The sequence below is a fragment of the Tenrec ecaudatus genome, chromosome 6 (genome assembly GCF_050624435.1).
Source record: "Tenrec ecaudatus isolate mTenEca1 chromosome 6, mTenEca1.hap1, whole genome shotgun sequence".
Lineage (NCBI taxonomy): Eukaryota > Metazoa > Chordata > Mammalia > Afrosoricida > Tenrecidae > Tenrec > Tenrec ecaudatus.
In genome coordinates this window covers 93,715,589-93,740,464 of record NC_134535.1, presented here as the reverse complement: position 1 = coordinate 93,740,464, position 24,876 = coordinate 93,715,589, and the positions used below count along the sequence as shown (strand labels likewise).

Sequence of the window (24,876 nt, the reverse complement as noted above, 5' to 3'; positions counted from 1 at the left end):
CCTCCCAACTTTTCATCTATGTTTTAAAATATCTGTGACCATTTGATTTTATGTAGACCATTCTTTTTTAAGTGATGTGATACTTGAGGGGTGACAATCTTTGCTTTGGGGCCAACCTACTACTTATACTAATATAAAGTTTGTTGCATAGTTTTAAGGTGACGTCAGGGGGTAGTTTGGCATCAGGGTTTGAAGATCAACTTGGGAACATAATCTTGAGGGTTTCCCCAAATTCAGTGGGTGGAGTGACTCCAGATGCTCTAAGAATTTGAAGTTCCCTTCCATGTGTACTTGTCTTTTTCTACTGTATCCTCACTCATAAGTTCAGTCGTAGTAGCCAGACCCCATCTGGTTCTTCTGGTCTCCAGGTGATGAGACAGTTTTGTAGCCCAGTTCCTTCTCAGATTCTTGAGATTCCTTCATTTTCTCTTGTTTCAGGTAAACAAGGACCAAAAAATGGCATCAAGGAAAAAAAATGTTTTGATGAAGAAATTTGGAACGTTTAGAATTTCTGTTCCATGTTTAAAAACAAATAAATAAATTCTAGAAAAACTGAGGGGAGGGAAAGCATCTATTAAAAGGAAAAAGACATAAAATAAACAGAATAAGAGTAAGTCCATCCGACACAGAAGTAGTAAAGGAAGTGAGCGGGAATACAAAGGAGGTTACTTATGCTGCCAAGCTTTGAAGATTTTATTTCAAACAGCAAAATCTTAATTTGCTAGCATATACTTCCTTCCACCTGTATCTAATTGTTCTACTTAATTCAGAAGTAAATACTAATTATATAATTATAATATTAAAAATATTCATTTTAGAATCAGCTTATAGAGAGAATAGAAAAGATTTAATTGTGCCACAGAATTGCAGAACAGAATACAATTGTTATTAAATAATTTATATGAAAAATGAGAAAATAGATGGCAGGGATAAAGTAATCTGTGTAAGGTAAATGAATCCTCTTTGATAAAAAAGTCAAAATTGGTAAGTCAAGAAATAGAGGTGTAAGAATAATGTTGCCATGTATAATGGGAACTTCAAGAAACCCTAAAAGTCTCCTGCCCACAATGATCACCTCTGAGAAATGATATCAAGGACAAGGAGTTAAGTGATCAGGAGATTTAATTCTTCATAAGGAAAACCAAAAAGCAATCAATTCATTTAAACTACAGTGCCGAAGAAAACTATTGAAAGTAGCATGGCCTCCCAAAAGAATAAACAAATCTCAGTTGGGAGAAAGCCAGCCAGAATGCTCCTGAGAGACAAAGATAGGGACATAACATTACTTCAGACATGTTATCAGGAGAGGTCAGTCCCTGGAGAAGAACACCATAGTTGGTAAAGTACAGGGGCAGTGAGGAAGAGGGAGGCCGTCAACAAGATGAATTTGCACAGTGGCTGCAACAATAGGTTCAAACATAAGAATAATTTTGAGGATGGTGCATGTGTTAGGCCAGGTTGACTAGGGAAACAAATATGTGTAAGAGTGAGCTTTAAGTCAAAGAGCAATTTTATATTAAGAGAACATCCCAGTCCAATCCAGATGAAGTCCATAAGTCTGATATTAGCCCATAAGTCCGATACGAGTTCATAAATCACTCTTCAAACTCACAGAGTCACATGCAATGATGCAAAATGTAGCAAGACCCAGGCTGGTGAGTGCAAAGTCTTGTGGATCCAATGGCGGTGGACACATCTCCAGGTCTCTACCTGCCATCAACTTTCCTGTTAAATTAGTTACCATTTGGATTATGAGCTCTAATTACTTAATAGAAAAATGCAGAGAATGAAATACCACACACCAAAAGTGTGATCTCAAATCTGAGTTTATTTATAGTGCCTGTTTAAGTTGAAATATAAAACAGATGTCTTGAAACTTGGTTTCTATGAATCTTAATCTCCCAGTATAAAAGCTAGGAGCCCGCGTTGTGGGGCAACTATACCTGTACTCCCCACCACTCTGAAAGTTGACTGTCAGAGGCAGACCAACAGGCCTTTTTCTTTACCCCTCTGACTGTGGAAACGCGCATAGCAACACACTGACAGATGGTGGCATGGCTAAGCATAAGGCGCTTTGGCCACGAATTCAAATCTAAGTCTCCTGCATGGAAAACAAGAATTCTATCACTGAGCTACGACTATCTCCTAATTGCTATATACTACTCGTGGTTAAAAGGTTCAAACATTAATCAAATTAGTGACTCTCAGCCCCAGGGTGGGCAAATGGTTAAGTGCCCAACTGGAAATGAAAAGATTGGTAATCTGAGTGCAAACAGAGGAATTCGGCAATCTACAAAACACATCAGCCATTGAAAACCCTGTGTCAGACACAATGGAGTCGCCCCAAATCCAAATCAACTCAATCACAACTGGTCTGTCCAAAATCAATTTGAATTTCCATTAGAGGACAAATGAAACAGTGAAAATGAGGAGCCACCCTGGAGAGAGCATCATTGGGAACCAAGGGGAAGCAATAGAGCCCCCTGACTCCAAAGGAGAGAAAGCATAAGAAGGAAGTTACCTGTTTCACAATCTTGTGTTGGGTCAACCTGAACTGTAAGCCTTGGTGATGCTAACATCATATCAGAGAGCTGAATGTCACATCTCAGACCATCAAAACTATGATTGAGTAACACAGTTACATAGATAGCTAATACTCAGCTTTATCGAATCAGCCTCAGAAAAGTAACCGGCCTTTTTTAGGCACAAAAAGTTCCTCAGCGAGTGCATACAGGTATGTGTTGTAAATATCAAGGCTGACCAACAAATATTTAGGACTAAATCTCTTCTAAGGATGACAACCATCAAAAAGCGCAGCATGAAGCACTGAAATAATATTCACACAACATTAGGCAATTGCTGTAAATGCCTTGAGGAATAATAATATTTACTGACCTGCTAGTGTGTTGCTGTTAAGTATAATTGTGCAGGGTCATTTGAGTAGGGTTCTTTTCAGTTTATGGCCTCTGGTGTATTTTTTTATTTTTTATTCTCCGTTGAAACTCATTTCCGCTATATAACTAATAGTACCTCAGTGGGTGCAAACAGCTAGGTCCATCTGAGGGTGGCACTGAGCACAAGAAGAAAATGGGGGCACAAATCAAAGGTATTAGTATAGATGCCACGAAATTACTTGAAATGAGAATGCCTATTAGTAAATGAACTGGAACTTTGATCTCTTTATTTAACCCAATGAATCTGAAACAGTAAGCTCTGGGAAAGTTTGGTCTTGCGGGCTCTAAAGAAACATCCATGCTTTGATATGATGGTTCAGGGAAGGAACAGAAAGGTGTCTTGCTAACAATTGCAACAAAAAAAAGAGATTTTCTCCAAGCCATCGATGAAATCACAACCCAGAAGGCCTGGTCTGGCTGCTTAACAAATCTCTTGCCTTCCATTCAACTCCTCAGAACTCACATTCCGTTTTAACGGCCTGAGCCCACCATTTCACATTGTCTTTGGGGTTCTGTTCTCTTTGTATGTTTGGGAAACTCTCATTTGATGTGCTCTGGGACTCACCTCTACCCTAATCATCTGGTGAGATTCTTGAATAACTCTCCAAAAGAACAGAAGATCTGACAGGAGGACCCGACCAAGACGCAAATGTTAAGGAGAGAATAACTTGTGTTCCTTTATCGCTTTCACGTCCTTTGATTCCCACTCTGTAAGCATATGGAGCATTTTCCATTAGCAAAGTTTCTATACTGCAATGATAGCATCATTTAAATAATTGGCTACCACCGGATTGATAATTTCCCCAAGTTTCTCTAACTCTTTAATCATAGTTCCCTTTTTAGGTTACGAATTTCTTGTGTCATATTTATTGGGTAATTCAGCTCTCACCACTCGCCAGCATCTCGTGGGAACATGAGAGCCATGCTAATTACAGATTTAAAGCATTGGTTAAACTATTCTGAAACATGACTCTATAACATCAAGTACAAGGTGCACAAACATGCCTGCTTGTTTCGTGGTAATATGGATTTTAGTCCGCACTTGTCACCCACTTCAGGTTCTCATTATTGCCCTGCTCTTCCTAATTCCTTGATGTATCATCTTCCTGCATTTGTCTAAATCAGTTCCACGACAAATAAATCAAAGCTTCTCTTGCCCTTGCCCTTCCAAGCTGTTCAAATCATCCATCTGACTATAGCACAAAGGAAAGCATCACTAGCTTTGAAAGAGAAAATATCTAGTTACTTTCCCGCAAATCACTTCTGTATCAATGCATCTGTATATGCTTGTGGGGTATATGAGTATGTGGACACACGTACACGTGTACAGACACGTGGAGCCCCACTGAAGTACATGCCTGGGGTGAATTCCAAAACAAAAACCCCAAAGCCCCCAAAGGTTACTCACATTGTTTTATTAGAAACGAGAACATCAGTTTCAATTGTCTCCTTTGAAGAACGTATAGCCAACATTTCAAAAGGCATATAAAATCCTATTTCTATATCCTTGTGAGCTATAAGAGCAGGAGATTAAGAGGTTCTTTAACTGGAATATCCTTTGATATAAATATATCATAGCATTCGGGGCTTAGTACATTTTCCCCCTCTTTATGGTTCAACAGAGGAAGACATAAACCAGGAGAGACTTTCTTGGTAGCCCTCCAGAATGCAGCTCTCCCTTCCCCCTCGCAGTTCCTTTCCCATACCACCCCGCACTCTGTGCTATTTTCACTTTCTTTTTTTTGCCTTTGAGGTCCCTTATCTCTATGGCTTTAGTTACTGAAAATCAAGAGTTGTGAAAAGCAAAGGTGAAGGCTGCAACAGGATGCACCAAAGGGTGCTGTGAATTTCCACCAGGGTCCCCAGTTGCCCTGCAGGAAGCATCAGGCAAGCAATGGAGGGGCCTAGCGCCTTTCAACTGTCTCTTTCAGGGCCTGTATGGGCTCTCTCCCTCTGCAGAAGTACTTCTGCTACTCTTAGAAGATCTGCTGACGTGTCCAAAACAAAACAAGGGCATTTGTTTTCTCTCACTGTTTGCTGAGCATCATGCAAAACTCAACCTCCCTGCAAAGGGAAAGCAAGTGGAAAAGGAGTATTTCCCTGGCGTGTACGGGCCCCAAGCACACTTCTCTGAACTGTTTACTCCTTCACTTGCGCCTGCCGCATATTCGAGGTGAGGCTCTGCATGCTTTCTGGTGGGATTTTGAATGCCTTCCTCTGGAGACAGAAAAATGAACAGAATGTGGCTTATATTCAATTTATTTCCCTTCATAATGTTATTTTAAAAAGCATTTCTCTCCCCATCCTTCTCAGTTTTAAATCTTTAATACAGTTTGTAATTTCCTCAGCTATTAACTTCTCTTCCTGAAAGTTGTAATTGGTAAAAGTAACATACACTTCTTTAGAAGGTTTCATGGACCTGTCTTTACACACACATGCACAAACCATCTACACAAACACGAGCACAATGGATCATTCAGGTTTGGGGGCTGGACTCTTATGGTGTCATCAACATTCTTAGGTTCAGTGATCCTGTATACGAATTCTGGTGGCACTCTGTGTGCAGCAATGGGCTCCTGACCACACGGTGGGCTACCCAAACCCACTACTGCTCCGTCGGAGAAAGACAAGCCTGTCTTACCGTCACTGATGGGAAATCAACTCCGCAGCAGGTTTGGTTTGGGAGAGTAGTGCTATCTCCTCACTCTTGTCTTAAGAAATGTTATTATTTCATTGCATATTACACAGAACTTTTATAAATCTGGAGAGCCATTTCCTCCTCTGACTTTGGAAGCTAAGAAACAAGCTGGATCAGAGGAACTAAGGAAGTCTAAGAATCAGAGATATAACTGGACTGCAAATGTAACTGTCTCTGTGAAGTACAGCCTCCTTTTCCATGACCTCAGAAGTAATGGTGCCCAGCTACCATTAATGACCTTGTTTAGCAAGGAATCAGTCAATGAATCCTAATCAAAAGGGGGAAATCTTGAAACAAATTCTTACAGAATCCAGACTTATTTGAGGACCTATGGAGACAGGAGGAACCCTCAGATCTGGTGAGAAGCATGCGTTATTAACAATTCACCTGTGTACAGGGAGCTGACAACAACGAGAATGAAAAGCAAATGTTCTGAAGTTGATTGTGGTGATGATTGCACAAATCTCAACATGATTGGTTTAATCCTATGATGGGTGAAAAAGAACACTATGAGCTACCATTTCTTAACTATTAAGAAAGAACACAGACAATAACAAGTGTTTGCAAAAATGTGGAGAAATTAGAACCCTTTCCCACTGACGTAGTGCATGTTAAGTTTGTGTAAAACCGTTTCTTGGAAACAGTTTGAAAGTCCAGAGAAAGTCAGTTATATTTTTTCTTTTAATTATTTTATTGGGGGCTCTTAAATCTCTTATCACAATCCATACATTCATCCAGTGTGTCAAGTACATTTGCACATATGCCACCACCATCATTTTCAAAGCATTCTCTTCCCACTTGAGCCCGATATCAGCTCCCCATTTCTTCCCCATCCTCCCCCACCCACCATCCCTCATGAACCCTTGATAAGTTATAGATTATTTTTTCCATATCTTACATCATCCTCTGTCACCCCTCATCCACTTTTACATTATTCATCCCCCTGGAAAGGGGCCCTAGGGGGATCCTTGTGATCAATACCAATACCCCCATTCTCCCCCCAACCCTCCCCTAAACCTCCTGGTTTCTCTACTCTCCTTGTTGGCCCCAAGGGGGGGTTATCTATTCTGGATTCCCTGTGATGCAGGCTCTTATCTGCAGCCGTGTGCATGCTCTGGTCTAATCTGACTTGTAAGGTAGAATTGAGGTCATGATAGTGGGGTGAAGGAAGCACCAAAGAGCTAGAGGAAAGTTGTATGTTTCATCAGTGCTGTACTGAACTCTGCTTTCAACTAAGGTTTTCTATGTTTTATTTTATTATTGTTATTGGATTTTCAGGGGTTTTCTTTTGGGGGGGATGGGGTGTTGTATGTTTTTCTTTGTATGAAATCCAGATTAGGTTAACCTATGGAGACAGTAATTGGATTAATAGTTTCTTGGGGTTGTGAGAAAATGAAAAGCTAGTAACAAGTTACAAAAAAAAGGGAAATGTTCTAATATTGATTGTAGTGATGATTGCACAACTCTTTTCAGTATGTTTAAATTATTATATGATCATGAATTATATGTAAATAAAACAAAATTTATAAATACCCGTGTGAGATCAAATCATCAACAGTAGATGTAAAGCATAAATAACAAGTTTAGGAGGCAATATATCTAAGTCAACGATAACAAAGCCATATGGTGAGAGATAGCTAGAATGTGATACAACATGAAGATTGTAATCCATGCTATTAAATTATGCATGTAGAAATTGATTAATGGGTATACACTCTGCTGTGTATATTTTTTACAACAGCTAGATTGTTTAAATTGAGAGAAATAAATAGAAGAGAGAGCTGGAGCTGCAAATCTTAGTTCAAGAGACCAACAGACTGACATAAGTCACTGGATTTCAAAAGCTCTCTTTCAAAATAAGGGCACGTCTCAGACCAGACAACCCCTGACGATACAGATGGCCTAGATAGAACCTGCTTTCTCTGGCCTCTGACTGTGTGCACAGCAACAAGGGTCCAGGGTTCCTCTCTGCAATGTAGGCCATGGACCACGGTGAGGCTGTTCACCTGTGGCCAGTATAAACCATGAGTTGATGAGAGTTTCAGAGCTTGCATGCATTCTACTATTTCTCTGCTTCTTAGTACAGGTAGCCACTGAATTACAATGTATTTTAGTAACCATCTTTTTTTTACACCTTACTGATAGCAATGTGTACTGCATGTGGTCTTGCAGTGTGTAATTTGCTGGTATTATTTTCGGATGTTCTCTCACAGATGTGAAATGTTAGGATTCAAAATGTTAGGTTACAAACACTGCCATATAATAGGCTCGGGATTGATACACAGTGAAGTCGGTCTCCAGAAGTCAGAACAGAGAGAGGGTTGCACAACGTTCACCTCAAAGAAGACAATAAATGAGCAACACTGTGCCGTCATGAGTCCTCCTGACTTTACAGTCATAGCACTGACACTTACTGATGGTAGACCAGGCCTGTACACAAAACCCAAAATGACTTCTATTGAACCAATTCCAACTCTTAAGGACCCTATTCAGGCTTCTCCAGACGGTAAATTTTTAAAAGAGCAGGCAGCCTCATCTTCCTGCCTTGGAGAAGCTGGTGAGTTTGAACTGACTACCTTTAGGTTAGGAGTCAAATGTCTAACCCACAGCATCATGATCTCTCCTTATAGCATGAGCTTATTCTGTGTTGTATATTATACGACGCTTAAGTTGTTGACTTGAAGCCAAGTGATTCACATTTTTCTAACTGTAAGAGTAAGACCCTCATGGCGTACATGCTCAATAATATATCTAGCATGAAGCACTACCTGAAAGTTCTAGTGAAAAAAAGGTGAGGAAGATGCGCATCATGAACACCCATGGTAACAGATGCAGGCCAGTGAAATAACACAGAAGGAAGGAGTATCTCACTGGGCTGTTTTGACAATCATTAAGGATGACAGGAGGATTTTGAAGGCAATTAAAGGAGTGGTTGGCTAGCATAAACTTGACCGTTTTAATGAGGAAGAAATAAGGGCCAATCCACAAAACAGAGAAGCCATTGGTTAATTGGCTAGAAGGTCAATTCCAGAAGAGGATTCCTAGGAATCTAATAACAAGTCAATGATCAAAACAAAACAAACGTAGTGCCATCTAGTCCATCTGGCTCACAGTAACCCCTGTGGGCGTCTGAGGCTGTCACTGTTTCCTGGAGTAGAAAGCCCCGTCTTTCCCGCAGAGCTGCTGATGGGTTTCACAACGCCGACCATGCCAATCACAGCCCAATGTTGACAGAATGCAGGCATTTGACTTCAGTCAGTACCAACCTATGATGGAGTCATCATAGCGCGCCCTCTGCATAAGTCCGGAACTACCTGCTGCTTCTTGATAAAATCTATTTTATATCTACGCCGTTGGTGGTTCTGGTGGGGTATTTCTTGCCCAGTCCTTGCACAATCAACACTTTCTAGTTAGTGTCTCTCTACCTGGCTTTCCAGCAGGCTTTCTGCACAGTCTAGAGGAATGGTTTACAAACCATAGTGTGCAAACTCTTCGGACTAATATCTTAATATTTTCATGTTTGTGACACATAAAGTCCTTGTTTCGGATTGAAGTCACTTCTGACAGTCCTCACAGGCCACATCATCACTCTTGTAAGAATTGGAGCACTCGGGAGCACATAATTGACGAGGTGCATTGCGTGGATTTTGTTCCACCTCTGTTAGCTACAGCTACTGTGGCTACATAGACATCTGTCCTTCTTCTCCCTTTACCAGTTGGCATGTTCTTTTGACTTAGGGCAAGTACACAAGCATTAAGAGCAGGGTCGAATGACAGAATATATTAGTAATGATCCTGTTATTTCAAATCACTGACGTCAACATTTAAAATACTCGCCAATTATTGCCCTGCTGGATCTAAAACTGAATACTCACCAAGGAACATTTTGAATAATCAGACAGAGAAGAGAGCCACTATGTCATCAGGGATCATCCTTTGTATTAATCTGTATAAGTAAAAATCATAACTGGTAGCATCATCAAGCAGGAAAAAAAATACAAAATTGAAATAATAGAGTATGTGTTAGTAGAAGTTTAAATAAGGATGTCATCTGGTCACCAGTTTATGCACTAAGGGGAAATAAGGAAAGGAGATCTCCTATTCTTTATACGTTTCAGTGACATCTTACAGCAGCACAAGTTCTACTCAATTTAGTCAGTGATCTCAGAGGATTCCGAAATATAATCTTGGAAAGAGTGGTGTTCCAGAAGGAAACCCCGACAAGCAATGAAAAGAAAATAAATGGATTACAACAAGCATACTAAAGAGGGGAAAGAATGCTAGATAAATTCCCTCAAGAAACTGATGATAAAAGAACAGATTTTCATCTTTTTATGTCTCTTTTGTTGTTGTTGTTTGTTTCCAAATATCATGTTCCGTTTTTAGAAAAAATAGAAGGGATAAAATCAAAGAGAATTGTTTGCCAATTTACTCCAGAGAGCTTAGAATTTTGAGAGAACAACAAACCATAGTATGGCGGGGCTTAAGTTGATTTATTAAGAGGTTCAAAATATAGCAATCTAAAACGAGGGGTGGAAACAAAGAGCAGGATACATGAGTAATTCTTTGTAAGTAGCAGGAATTTCTAATGGGAAAACAATTTAATTAACATAAAAGCACTGAACATTTAGTGGTTCTTATCTGGCATAGGACCCATGAAACTTAATTATCACTAGTCATAGCATTAAGGTTAAAATTTTAAAACTTTGGAAGCTGTGTAATTTGGAAAAAAACTTAGAGGAAAAAGTATAGTGTACAATCAAAAATAGAATTACTAGCAGGATTTTACTTGACTATATACTTTGGAGAAGAACGTGGTTAAACTTCAGTATTTGAACACCAAGTGAGGTTTGGAGAAGTAGAGAGCTGGGCCGCATTTTAACCTCGTGCGGCAGCAGAATCACGGCTTTGATGCTCGCCCAATGATGCGGACGCGTCTAGGGAAGGCTGGAAAATGAGGGTGGGGCACAGTTCATTTTGAGAGTTGGTGTTTGGGACAATCAGGCTCAAAAAATTGTCTACTAACTTATTTATTATTTATGCTTAATTCTACTTAATTACTTATTCTTTCCCTTTACCCTCTTTGAGAGCCAAGCTGAGGACTCTCAGAATGTCCCTTATAATTGTGGTTTAGTAATACGAACTGGTGGCAAGACACAGGAACCCTAGGGGCACAGGGGCCAAATCGCTCAGCTGCTTCCATAAACATCATAGGTTGGGAACCGCTGGAAACCCTATGGGCCTTCTACTCTGTCCTATAGGCTTATTATGGGTCGGGATCTACTCGGGATGGCACTAGTTTGGGTCTTTTCCCTTTGGTGGCAAGAACAAATGAAAAGGATGTCAGATGTGTATAGAAAATAGGTATGTGTTTCCAAAACTTTTCATTAAAGGAAAATAGTGTTGGCATCACCAGATTATCATATCAAAAACCAAACCCACTGCCATTGAGTCCATTCTGACTCATAATGGCCCTAGATAGTGTTTCGGATACTGTAAATCTACACACTAGCAGACAGGCTGATGGATTTGAACGGCTGACCTTGCGATTATCAGCCTGCTGCCTTACCCACAGGACCACCAGGGCCCCTGCTCTATCATATAGATCACTGGAAAACCAACAGAAACCAGTTGCCAGCCAGTCACTTCCCACTCATGACGACCTCATGGACATCAGAATAGGACTGTGTTCTCTAGAATTTTTCGTGGTTGATTTTTCTTCAAATGCAGATTACCAAGAGGGCACTTGGACACTTCAACTCCCCAAACTTTTGATTATCAGTCAAGCAAGTTAAACATTGCACCCTATGGGGTTCTATAGCGCTTCGTGTGTCAGGTAAGGATTTGGATCATCCTTCTAAAAAGATCAGGTAGTCGCTGACAGTGCTGTGTGATGTGCCTGTACCTCACAGATGATTTACTGGGTACGAAAATAATCAAATACTTGAAGGCATAAAGCGTGAAGATAGATGCACATTGGAATTCTTCCATGTCTTGCATATGGCCAAGAGACCGGGGCTGCCATCCCTGTAGGCAGCTTGACGTGTGCTGCTTGTGCCAGATAGCATGGCCACAATAGAGCTTAGCAAATACACCAGCGCTCCAGAAACAGAACCAGAGGACAGCGTCCATCTGGATGCCCTTGCCACACATACCCAGAAAACCAGACAAAACCATGACAGCAGCCACTGAAGCCCTTTCGAAGCCTGTCTGCCTCGTGATCACATTGTGGACAACATTGCAAACAATTGACCACTAGGGATAATTCTGGCTTCATTCTCAGCATCCCCCATGCCAACACCTTTTCAGAAACAAGGCATGCGCAGACTTTTCTCAGCCTCTCTTCCAGCTTGCCTCCCCAATCCCTGCCACTTACATAAGGTTCAGAAAGTGAGCTTTTATGGAAATCAGAACCACTCGTCTGACGACAGCAGAACTGAGGTGCAAAATTCTTAAGCCACGGGGCTTCGTTTATTGTTGTTGTTTACAACTAAAAAGCAATTCTTTTTAAACTAAAAAGAAATTCTGTAGTTAAGTTGCCTTTGCTATTTGCCGTCATTGTTTGTACATAATCCCCATGCCTAGATTCGGAACAATTAGTTTTTTTTCTTTTAGCTAATTAATATGCATTTTCCTGATGATGCTTTCCTCTTGTGTTGATTATACAAAATGCATGCCTTGTGCTTTTTAAATAAATGTATACTCAGTGAAGTCATCTGTCTTTCCAAAAAATTCTTTAAGCCTAAGAGCTGCTTTATTCTTAAAATCGGAACTAAAGGTCAATGTGAACATAGGTACCCAGAGTTTTTCTCCAAAGTACACACCGAAAGGGAGTAAGAATGCTGAAAGTCTGACATGTCATAATGAATGCACATCAGGAATGGTTGTCACGTTTCCAAGGCCTACCCAACAAAAACAAGAATTTTTTTTCAAAGCTATGTATTTAAATATTTCTACAAAACAACCTTATCACCTTCAAAGTACCCTCCATTACACTTAATACATTTGTCAAATCTGATTCCATTCTTGGAAACACTTTTAAACTCATCTATTTGGATGGCTGATGGCACCTCCCTCATTTTTATTTCTTCCCCTCTTCTATGTAATCAAACTGCTGTCCTTTCATGACCCTCTTCATTCACAGATATAAAGAGAAGAAGTCACACAGAGCGGGTCAGGTGCGTAAGGTGTGTGGGGCAAAAAAAGGTACACTGTTTTTTGCCAAAAACTGGCTCACTGAGAGGGCTGCATGAACGGACGCATTGCCTTAGTAGCAAAACCAGTCCCCCGTCTGCCACAAATCAGGCCTTTTTTGTTGTTGTCGCACACTGTGATGCAGTCTTTTCAGAACCTCTAAATAGAAAGCTTGATTAACAGTCTGACCAGGTGGAGCGAACTCCAAATGCACTATCCCCCTCACATAAAAAAGCAAATGAGCATAGATTTGGGGGGCTACCCCCTCTTATATATACTAGTGGTCTGAAGGAATTCAAATTAGATGTGGTGACTGTGGTAGTTATTAAATCTGTTGTCAATCTGAGACTTAAGGGTGAAGGGGTGGAGTTTAGCCTGTCAATCAGGTTGCAGCTTGATGACCTCATTTGGAGGCACTAAGGAGATAAATAACTCATTGGAGGTGGGACACACACACACTCCCTGTGAGACATTCCTGTGGAGAAGACGTATGGCGTGACACTAGAGTCCTGGAGCTGAAGGAGCCACGTGGAGACTCCTGCCAGCGCTGAGAGGCTTCCACTGCCACTGGATCCATAAGACTTTCTATCCACTGGCCTGTGATGTTCCTGCATTCGGTGTCATTGCATGTGGTGCATGCTTATGAAAAGGAATTTATAGATTAGTAATTGGCATATGGGCTAATATTGGACTTATGGACTTGATCTGAACTGGGCTGGAATGTTTTCTCAATATTCTCTCAAGATTCTCAATATTTAATTGCTCTTGTACATAAAGCTCTTTCTTATATACATGAGTGTCTATGAATGTTTGTCTAGTCTACCCAGACAAGCACAGTGACTGTGGCTAAGAAGGCAATGGATACTACACCAAAGCAAGCACACTGCTGTTAAATCTAGTCCAATATACAAGGGGTATCCCCCCCTCAAAAAAAAGCAGAAATAAGTTCCAGAGGGCAGATCTTTCCTGGTATGCATTTGGCCTGCTAGGCGAGCATCCAGCAATTCGCTCTGAGTTACTGCACCCAGTGGTAACAACTGGGGTTGCTCTCTCTGGTCACAGTGAACTTTTTCATAAAAGCAGTTTTAGTAGAACCTCATTTTTTGTGATGGCTGATGTAAGAGAACAGCGTGGGCTATGAAATTTTGTTTACTGCTCAGGAAAAATGCGGCAGAAGCTGTTGTGACAGTGAACACAGCTTACGAGGACAGTACTATGGGAGAAACTCAAGTGTATGGGTGGTTTTCTCATTTCAAAAAGGTGAACTGTTGATTGATTGCAAACCTCGTATGGACATCCGTCAACTTACTGAACAGATGGTGGACTTGTGCTTGAAAACTAACGATGGACCATTGAAGAGATGGGGAACTTATCTGGACTATCTTGGAGCTCGGCTCAACAAATTTTAATGGAACACTTGGAAATGAAAAGAGTCACTGCGACATCTATACTTCAGGTTCCAGCTGACCAGGAAAGCAGTGTCGAGTGGAAACAGACGGTACTTTGAAAGAACAGCTCCAAAGCGACCCAGGCTGTTTTCCCCAAGGTCATTGCTGGTGACAACACATGGTGCTATTCTCTCTCTCTCTCTCTCTCTCTCTCTCTCTCTCTCTCTCTCTCTCTCTCTTTCATTCAAGGCTGATCAATTTGAAAAATATGGAACGCTTCACAGATTTGTGTGTCGCCTTTGCACAGGGGCCATGCTCCTCTCTGTATCGTTCCACTTTTAGTGTATGTGCTGCCAAAGCCAGTACCACATGGTGCTGCTCTTACAGCCCCGAACGCCAACATCAATCACGCCACTGGAAGACCCCATCATCACCTCACCCAGCAAAAGCTCACCAATTGAAATCAAAGATCAAGAAGATGCTCTTTTTTTTTTAATGTAAGGGGGATAGTGCACTTGGAGTTCATTCAACCAGACCAGACTGTAACTCAAGCTTTCTATTTAGAGACTCTGAAAAGATTGCATAACAGTGTGTGGCAAAAAAAAGGCCTGATTTGTGGCAGACGGGGGACTGGTTTTACCACCATGACAATGCACCTAGTCACACAGCCATCTCTGTACATGCCACTTTTGGGCAAAAAAAGAGAGAGAGAGAGAGAACATACCTTTCTTGCCCCATGCACTTGACTCACCTGACCTTGCTCTGTGTGACTTCTTTTGTTTCCTCGAATTGAATTCAGAGGGACATGAAAGGGCAGCAATTTGATGATGTAGAAGAGGTGAAGAAGAAGGAAAAAAGAAAAAAAAATCAAGGGAGGTACTGTCTGCCATCCAAACAAGAGTTTGATAAATGTTTCCAAGAATGGAATCTCAAATGTATTAAGAATATTGGAGAGTACTTTGAAGGTGATAATGTTGTTTTGTAAAAACAAATTAAACACATACCTTTGAAAACAATTCTGGTTTGAGGGGAGTACCCCCTTGTATCATTACCCTGTGAGACAGAGAACTACCCATTGGGTTCCCAAGGCCGTGACTGTTTCTGGAAGCTGATGGCACATCCTTCTCCTCCGGAATATCTTGAGGGTCCAAAGGCACTGAACCACCACTCCAATGGAAACCATGCACACGCAGGCCCAAGCCCACACCCACCAACTCTACTGTGACTCATAATGACCTATACAGTGTTTCTGTGACTGCAGTAAAGCATAGGGTTTAGCCCTGCAGGGGACAGCACCAGAGACACAGTGTGGGAATTGCGCCCAATAGGATCCCGCCACACCGAGGGAAACACTAAAGGGGTGCAACAGAACAGCAAGGGAATAGAGTGGTAAGGTCCCCAGGGAATGCAGAAGGTGGACTTTGGGGCCAGGGCTTGGTACCCCAACAGACTGGACAGGAAAACACTCCTAAAGGCCAAGAAACAGTCCTTGAACTAACTACAAGCTTTTCTTTCTTGTTATATTTTATTTTGCATTTTTTCATTGGTTCGTTGTTGTTTTCTTGTATATTGTTGCTTGGCTTTTCTCTGTCTTGTTTTTATGCATGTTATAATCTCCACAGGTCTGCATAAATAAGATAGGATGGATGAACAATCTGGAGGAGAAAACAACAGGACCGACAGGGGACAAGGGGAGGTGAGGGAAAGGTTGTGGTAGTAACAAATCCAGGGACAAGGGAACAACAAGTGATCCAAATTGGTGGTGAGAAGGGTGTAGGAGGCCTAGTAGGGCTTGATCAAGGGTAATGTAACCAAGAGGAATTACTGAAACCCAAATGAAGACTGAGCATGATAGTGGAACAAGAGGAAAGTAAAAGAAAATAGAGCAAAGAACTAGTAGGCAAAGGGCATTTATAGAGGTCTAAATACAGGCATGTACATATGTAAATATATATGAATAGATCTATGTACATATATTTATAGGTGTAGTATTAAGGTATCAGATGGACATTGGGCCTCTACTCAAGTACTCCCTCAATGCAAGAATACTTTCTTCTATTAAATTGGCATTCTATGATGCTCACCTTCCCCACACTACCGCTGAAGACAAAGCAGGTGAATAAGCAAATGTGGTGAAGAAAGCTGATGGTTCCCAGCTATCAAAAGATATAGCATCTGGGGTCCTAAAGGCTTGAAGGTAAACAAGTGGCCATCTAGCTCAGAAGCAACAACGCCCACATGGAAGAAACACACCAGCCTGTGCGATCACGAGGTGTTGAAGGGATCAGGTATCAGGCATCAAAGAACAAAAAATCATAACATAGTGAATGAGGGGGAAGTGCAGAGTGGAGACCCAAAGCCCATTTGTAGGCCACTGGAGATCCTCTTACAGAAGAGTCGCGGGGAGGAGAGGAGCCAGTCAGTGTGAGATGTAGCAATGAAAAAACATACAACTTTCCTCTAGTTCCTAAATGCTTCCTCCTCCCCGCACTATCATGATCCCAATTCTACCTTACAAATATGGCTAGACCAGAGGATGTACACTGGTACAGATTGGAACTGGAAACACAGGGAATCCAGGGCGGATGATCCCTTCAGGATCAGTGGTGTGAGTGGCGATACTGGGAACGTAGAGGGAGGGTGGGTTGGAAAGGAGGAACCGATTACAAGGATCTGCATATAACCTCCTCCCTGGGGGACGCACAACAGAAAAGTGAGTGAAGGGAGACATCGGACAGGGCAAGATATGACAAAATGATAATTTATAAATTATCAAGGGTTCATGGGGGAGGGGGGAGGGGGGTGGGAGGGGGAAAAATGAGGAGCTGATGCCAGGGGCTTAAATGAAGAGCGGATGTTTTGAGAATGATGAGGGCAATGAATGTACAAATGTGGTTTACATAATTGATGTGTGTATGGATTGTGATAAGAGTTGTATGAGCCCCTAATAAAATGATATAAAAAAAGTACAGTTTTCGAATGGCTGACCTTATAGTTAGCGGCAGTCTGATCGATGGCTAACCCACAGCTTCACTCACTGCCGCAGAGCCGACCCCGTAGGACAGAGCAGCACTGGCCCTGCGAGCTCCCGAGACCATACTGTTCATGCGAGTAGAAAGCCCCAGCTTTCTCCGGCGGAGTGGTGGTGGTTTCAAACTTCAGATTTTGGGCTCCTTTAATATAGTTTTTACTCAAAAACTCGGCTACCAAGCAGATTGCAACAAATTTCTGATACATGCCACTCCATCAGTATATCTTAAGTGAAGTATAGTGAGCATGCACCAAAGGATAAACATACCCTGTATGTTTTCTTCTATACGAAATTCTAGAAAAAAATAGAAACATAACAGAAAGCATATAAATGTAACCCTAGCTTAGGTCAAAGGTCAGGTGGAAGGATTCTGACTGTAAATAGAGACGAGAGAAAATTTTGAAATGGTGAAAATGTTTGATATCAAGAGTGTGATGATAGTGACACAGCTGTATACATTTGTCAACACTCATAAAATGATTCCTTTGAAATTGGCCGATTTTACTGCACTAAAGGAGCACGGATGGTGCCATGGTTACACATTGGGCTGTGATCCACTTGGTCAGCAGTGTGAAACCACCAGCAGCTCTGAAGGAGAAAGACCGGGCTTTCTACTCCCGGAAACAGTTACCGTCTTGGAAAACCACAGGGTCCATGGCAGTGGGTTTGTTTCTTGGTGGTGGTGGTGGTGGTATTTTTAAATATACCTCAATATATAAATTGAAGTCTATGAAAATTCCTACAATTCAAAGATAAATGCAAATGAAGAGGAATTCTAGGTATTGATTTCCTCTGTGATAAATATTCTAATGGTACAAAAAAATCAAAATTACATTGGATTCATGAACTTAAGAAACTAGAGAAACCACGATGAAAAGAAAGGATTCTAAGTACAGACAAGTTAAAAAGCCACAATCATACCAAAATTAAAATCCACAAAGAGGAAAGTGAACTAATTGCTTAGTGATTTATTTTCTTGGCTGTTGTCTGATTCGACTAGGTGATCCAAACGCTTGGTCAGAGCAAGAACCTCATCTTTTATGTTCAGTCCCGTCTCTCCTCCGGATCTAGAACACTTCCAGCAGAATTAAGCATGTGAGAGAAACTGGTTGAAAGGTGCCCTAGTGGCACAGTGGTTAATTGCTTGGCTCAAACCAAAAAGCTGGCATTGCCAACCCGCCAGGCAGTTTGCAGTGTCTACTTTTAGGAAGATTGTGCTTGCTTGGTGCCCTCAAGTCGGTTCTGACTGAAGCACATGGAAGGAAATACTGCCCGTCCTGCTGCATCCACACGGGCATTATTGTTTGAGCGCATTGTTGTGGTCACGGTGTCCAGCCATCTCCCTGAAGATCTCCCTCTTCTCCGCCAATTCTCTGTTTCACCACGCATGATGTCCTTCTCCAGGGGCGGGTCCCTTGTCGTGATAAAACGTCCAAAGTATGTAAGCCATAGTCTCACCATCCATGCTTCTCATGAACTTTCTAGATATCCATTTTCCTGAGGCAGATATGTTAGCTCTTCTGGGACTCCACTTATTTGATAGTCTGCTAATTCCATACTTACAGATTTATAGCCTTGGAAACTCGGTCAGGCCATTCTGTTCTGTCCTATAAGTCACTACAAGTCAGAACTGACTCGATGACAATGGACTTGGGTCTTGTTTTTTATGTTGGTCGAATGATTTAGAATCCATAAAAGAAAGTTATTCCACAAAATGAAATAAAATGATGATGAAATCTTCCCCCACCAAAATAAGTCAGTAGTTCTTGTTAAAGGGAGAAAGAAAACAAAAGCTACTGGAAAACTTCCCAGGCACCTTTCAAACGTGTGGGACTCCAACCTTGTAGGAAACAAAGATTTCTCCCTAGTTGTCTCCCCCAAATATATGCCAAACTTAGCTGCTTGCTACATGTGGCAAATAACTAAACACTTAGAGGTCAACAGAAGTAGGTCAGGGGTTATTCTCCCTAAGGGTTATCAGGCACCCAGAGCAAGCAGACACCACTGTTTACCCTGTATGGTCCACCACTCCCTTCTGATAAGGAAAGTAGTAAATTGCTTCCTTGTAGGAGAGCCCAGGGAGGTCATGCCCACTCAAGGGTGACCAAGGTTAGGCTGCCATCATGAATCTAGGGTCCACCCTTCTTGTCACATGTATACCCTTAGTCCCTCCTCTAGCTCATCCCCTTCCTGTTGTGCTTGTTCACATGGTACATCCCCCTCTTATTGCTTGTATTGCCTATTGTACAGCCCCTTCCTGTTATGTGTGTCGTTACCTGTAATCACGCCCCTTAAAGAGATATAAACCTTGGTTAGCAATAAACGTCTCTCTCTCCGGCTCTCTCCACATGGACCACCAAGCGGGGCTGAGGTGAGCATGCTACCATGAAATGTGTCTGACTCCACTATTTCAATCTCTCTTCTATCTCTCATGTTCTCCATGACTTTACTAATCTTTACTTATTATCACTGTACAGTTGTGATGATTTCTTAGGGGCTCTCTCCCCTGACAAGACCTATTTAATGTAGCCTTTTTGAAGTTTGCTAAGGAGCCCTGGTGGTGCTGTAGGGTAAGTGTTGGACTGCTGCCCATTAGGACGGTGGTTCAAATCCACCACCCATTGCAAGGAGTTGAAGTTGAAGTTATCTGCACTTGGAAAGATTTACAGTCCCAGAAACCCTATATCCAACCACTGTGACTTGGAATAGACTTAGTGGCAGTGGGTTTGGGTAGTGGGTTAAGGAGCCCATGTGGTACAATAGTTAAGCATTTGACTCACTGAAAGGTTGGTCATTGGCCCGCACTCAGCAGCTCTTCCAGAAAAACAACTCCGGTAAGACTCATAGCCTAAGAAACCCCAGTGAGTACTTCTACTCTGATCAGACCAAGTCCTTATGCATCTACTGGAGGGAACCTGAAAATGACAACAGTGTACAACTACAAGGTCTGCTTATTTTCCTCTGCCAAGTACAGAAGTATAAGAAGTCTCAACTCCTAAGATGCACGGCACAGACCATCCTAGAGAAAGCCCTACTGTACTTCTGTGGGAAGGAAAATCCAGAAGTCTGATGAGTTAGGGAGCTGGGTTAGGGGGTGACTGGGCAGTCAGTTGCTAAATATTTCCCTCTTTCCTTCCTACCAATACAATGCTTTCTTCTGCGGCATAGGTTCATTCGCAAACTTACTTGGGCCTGCTTCCTCCTTTTCAAATGAGTCGACATGCTCCGGCAATTAAAAACTTTTATATTATAGTCCATAATCCAGGATAAAGTATAAATGTATGCTTTTTCAGCCCCACCCCCACCCAGCCCCCCCACCGCCTGGAGAGTGGTACTGTTCTACATGACGTCTTCTTTCAGTCCCTAGATTGTGGTCTTCCTTTCTCTGGGGAGGAGCCCTGGAAATGATGCTGATGAAAGTTTTTCCATCAGAAAAAACACTTATGATATATCATCATGCTACAAAGAACATAGAAAATATCATGAGCAAATTGACTATGTTGTCAATCATCGTTATTTTGAGGAGGTAGGATACGCATCATTTAATTTTTTTTTTACCCTTTAACTTTCTGGGATTTTCTTTTTATTATTAAAAACTTATTTAAGAAAGAGAATGATTTTACTGATTCCTTTTTTTTTTAAGTGAGTACCAGGTATGTATAAAAACTATGTTTCACAGTCGAGGAAGGGAAAGGGCCACAAATGTATGCTTAAACTTGCATGAATTGCAGAGATGTAGTAAGTACCACAAGTAACATTCCATGGGAGTCTTGAGCAGGACAAGGTGAATATGGATGTCAGCCCTTTTAAAGCAGTATGGAGAACAATATGAGACATGTAAGAGAATGAGGGAGATATGTGTTCATTTTAAATCATCAAAATAGTTTGGAGACGGGGAAGAAAAGTACAGAACATGGAATTGACCGGTGGTTTCAACTGGGACTCATGTTGCTCCTCAGATGGCATTTCTCCCTGGCACCTAGACTGGCACCTCGGGTAGAGTCTAGGGGTGCTGCTCAGCATTCCCAAATGTGATTGGCCCTGACATGAAGAATTATCCAGCCCCAAATGGTAACACTGCTGAGAGAAGCACCTTGAATTAGACAGACAAAAACTCAGAGTAAATATGTATTCATAGACTGAAAACTTCCTTTGGGAGAATGAATATATAATATGCTGGGTATGTTAAATTAATGACTTTGTCATGCTATCCCTCATAGTAACCCTGCCAACACTTGCACTATCCCCATTGACCACAACCCCAAAGGGATTCAAATTGGATACTAAGCTTGAAAGCTTGCTACACTCAATGTCATGGATATTGGCTGCAAATAAAATAGCCAAAATGCAAAATGAGCAGTTGAGCAGGAAGACCTATCTGATTTGCCTCAGATAGGATTTTTACCCTGGAATTACAGAGTAGGAGGAGAAAGGGCCCATCAATGTGTAGAAGACAGTTGTCAGACAGTCACGGTTCCCTGGGAGTAACCTTTTGTTTGGGAGATGACAAAGTTCATGAGACCCGCTGAGTCTGTCATTAAACATTTGCCTGCAGATCTGAGTGTTCGCATCAATGACGAGGTTTCCTAAACGTCACATTTCCTCGGGCTGTCACAAGGAATTATAGCTTCTGTGACTCAAACGATCATAGCAGCTATTTGTGATATTGTAACCTAATGTACAGCCCCAGAGGAGAAACAACAGAAACAATAAAACATCTGCCAGGGACCTGCTTGAAGAAAGGGATTCTGCGTGTTATGAAAACTCCAAATTAAAGAGCAACGGCTGGTGTGTCAAACCCTAATGGCCTGCGTTTGTTAACTTCCCTGTCACTGATGTCTTGATTGCCTCCATGTCCCAGAGGGAAAGGGACTAATTCACCTCCCTTTGCTTCTTTAGCTGGAATCTAGAATATGTAAAAAGCCTAATTTGGGGTTTTCTCCCTTAATGAGCCAGAGTGGGGAAGGGAGGGGTACTAAAATCAAAGACAAAGGATTTCCTTAAGGAGAGGTGTACCCTCCCAGGTAGTGTTGCACTGGGGCACGGTTGTTGTTTTGCGGCAGGAAGGAAGGAGAGTGGAAGGTAAGAAGGCTGTTTTCCCTTCTAATGAGGAAGTCTATGTCAAACCTCCCTCAGGGTTTCCCCTCCTCTTCCACCTATCAGAGTCTATGTTGCCAACAAGCTCTCAGGACGAAGAAGCAAGAGCTTTGTAAGGATGGAATCTAGTAAACAAAATGCACCATGCCATTTCATGCTAATTCAAAGACTGCTTCCAACTGCTGGGTGATGAGGGAGCCAAGAACTGAACCGGAACCCAAACACAAACACACCCCATCGCCAGGAAATGCCTAATGCAGCCTCCCATTACACAGAGCTTTCCAAATGTTGTAAGCATTGATGAACACACCGTTTTGGAAAGAGTTCAAACATACGCAGCATTAAGTCGACAAATACAGCTTCCTTACAGAAATAAACCCATCTGCCTTTGAATGTGAGTGGGGACTGGAGCCCTGGGGTTAAGGCACACAGAGCGCTGTTTCATTATAACCGGCTCACCCCTAGCGCTGTGGGGAGTTGCTGAAGCCTCATTAGGGCACCATCCCACCCCCACTGCATTGATCTCCTTTTCAGAGAAGCAAGCACAGCCACGGTCAAGACCGGCTCTTCGAGACTGGGAAACACATTGGCAGTCTCTTTAGGGGGCTCTGCACCAGCACAATCACCAGTGGTATTGACATAGTGTGCTCACTTTAAAAACTCATTTTGGGAGAGAAGGAAATGGGGTGTGCCTTCCCCAATCACCTCTAAAAAGGAGGTGTATGAAGATTGATAGCTCCCTTTGGGATCATTTGGGGGAAAGCAAAACAAAATTCATAGAGGCAAGAGAACATAATCAGTAGCCACCTGGTACCATTTGTAAAATGAATTGTTGATTGTGTGGTGTGCTGGTGTGTGGATTCTAACTCCTGGCAACAGAGGATGGAGCAGAACGGTCCTATGGGGTTTCTGAGGTTTGGGTCTTTTGTAAGTGGATTGCCACACCTTTCTGCTGCTGAATGACTAGTGGGCTCTAAATGGAGATCTCTCAGTTAACGGCCAACCACTGCACTTCAACGAATGCTGTCTCTAAAAGTGCCAATTGGCCACATAAGATGTGGCACGGCAAAAATACTTCCTCACGGAGGGCCAAATGCTTATCAACGCTGCACCTATGGCCGCGTCAGTTGCTTACCTGTATTCTATTATCTGTAAGTCTGCTGTGGGAGCTGAGACTGAGACACTATAAACTTGGCTTTCTGTTCACCCATTGTTGCCAAGCCAATTATGATTCAGAGGGACCGTGTAGGACAGAGTGGAGCTGCCCCATAAGGTTCCCAAGGTTGTAATCTCTCTGGAAGCAGACTGTCACACTCTTCTCCCTCCGGGCTGCCAAACCAAAATCTACTGTCAAGTCGATTCTCACTCACAGTGACCAGAGGACAGAACGGAACTACCCCTGTGGCTTTCCAAGACTCTATTTAGAGAGTGGGAAACCTCATCTTTCTCCCAAGGAGTAACTGGTGGTTTTGAACCAGTAGCCTTGCAGTTAACAGGCCAATTCATAACTCACTGCATCGCCAGGGCTCCTGAAGGGCTCTTATCTTTCAGTTAGCAGCCAAGCAAGCCACCAGAGCTTCCTGTTGGGTCCTGGCAACATGAAGTATAAGAGTAAGCTTGGAAAAGAGAAGGAATTTTTTTTCCAAAAAGGATTCCCGACCTATTTTGTCCCGTTCCTCTTGGCATCACTCTAGTGGTTGGAAGCTTCGGCATCGGCATTTGGCAAGAACTCTCTGCTTCTTGACATCCCAGGTCTGTCTCGTTACTTTTGCACACAGGGACCACCTGCAACCACGAGGTTCATCTGGGACCTGAACATCAACTAGATGGTGCTGCCCTGCCACACTCCGTTTCTAGTAACTTATCTACTTCCCTGGAGTCCCCAGCTCCAAGGATAGTAGCTGCGTCCTAATGTCATTGTTTTAGGGCTCCCTTCATGCCATTTCAGCCTGCTAACACCTGTGTCAAGTCTTCTTCGTTTAAAATACCTTATACCATACAATTTCCTTTTCCTGGCTGGATCTTGACGTAGACCGTGAGGTGTGGTGGAAAGTGATGCTTTGGGTGAGGGGAGAGGAGGACGGTGATGGATGTCTGAATTTCTACAGACATCTTCTAGATCTCCAGAAAGATCCTCTAGAGAGAGTTCCCACTTGTTGGCAGATCATTGGAAGTGAAATGTCCAGTAGGGGGTCCGGACTGCATGTAACTATTGAGCCCTTGGACATGATTAGTGTGCCGGAGAGAGTGCATGGAAGGGAAAATTACCTTTTGCTTTCCAATTCACGTATTTAAAAAATTCTAAGTATTTTTGAAATGACTTGTATGAGTGCTGCTATTTTTTAAAACAACTTTACAAACTCTAAGTATTTTTATGGTGTGTACTATTAAGCTGATGCTTAATCCTACATCGAGATCAATTGTTTCTAAAGAGAAATTAGTGTGCACATTAAGACACGCTGTAAGTGCAAAATGCATACTCTATTTCGAAGATAACAATGGATAAAAATAATA

General features: G+C 42.1%; 1 non-coding gene across 1 annotated transcript; it reads right to left on the bottom strand.

Moving 5' to 3' along the window:
* Nucleotides 1-14,496: 14,496 nt before the first annotated feature.
* On the bottom strand, nucleotides 14,497-14,600 carry LOC142452070 (U6 spliceosomal RNA). Its single transcript, XR_012785133.1, has one exon. It is a non-coding gene; the product is annotated as a U6 spliceosomal RNA (small nuclear RNA).
* Between the last annotated feature and the right edge of the window lie 10,276 nt (nucleotides 14,601-24,876).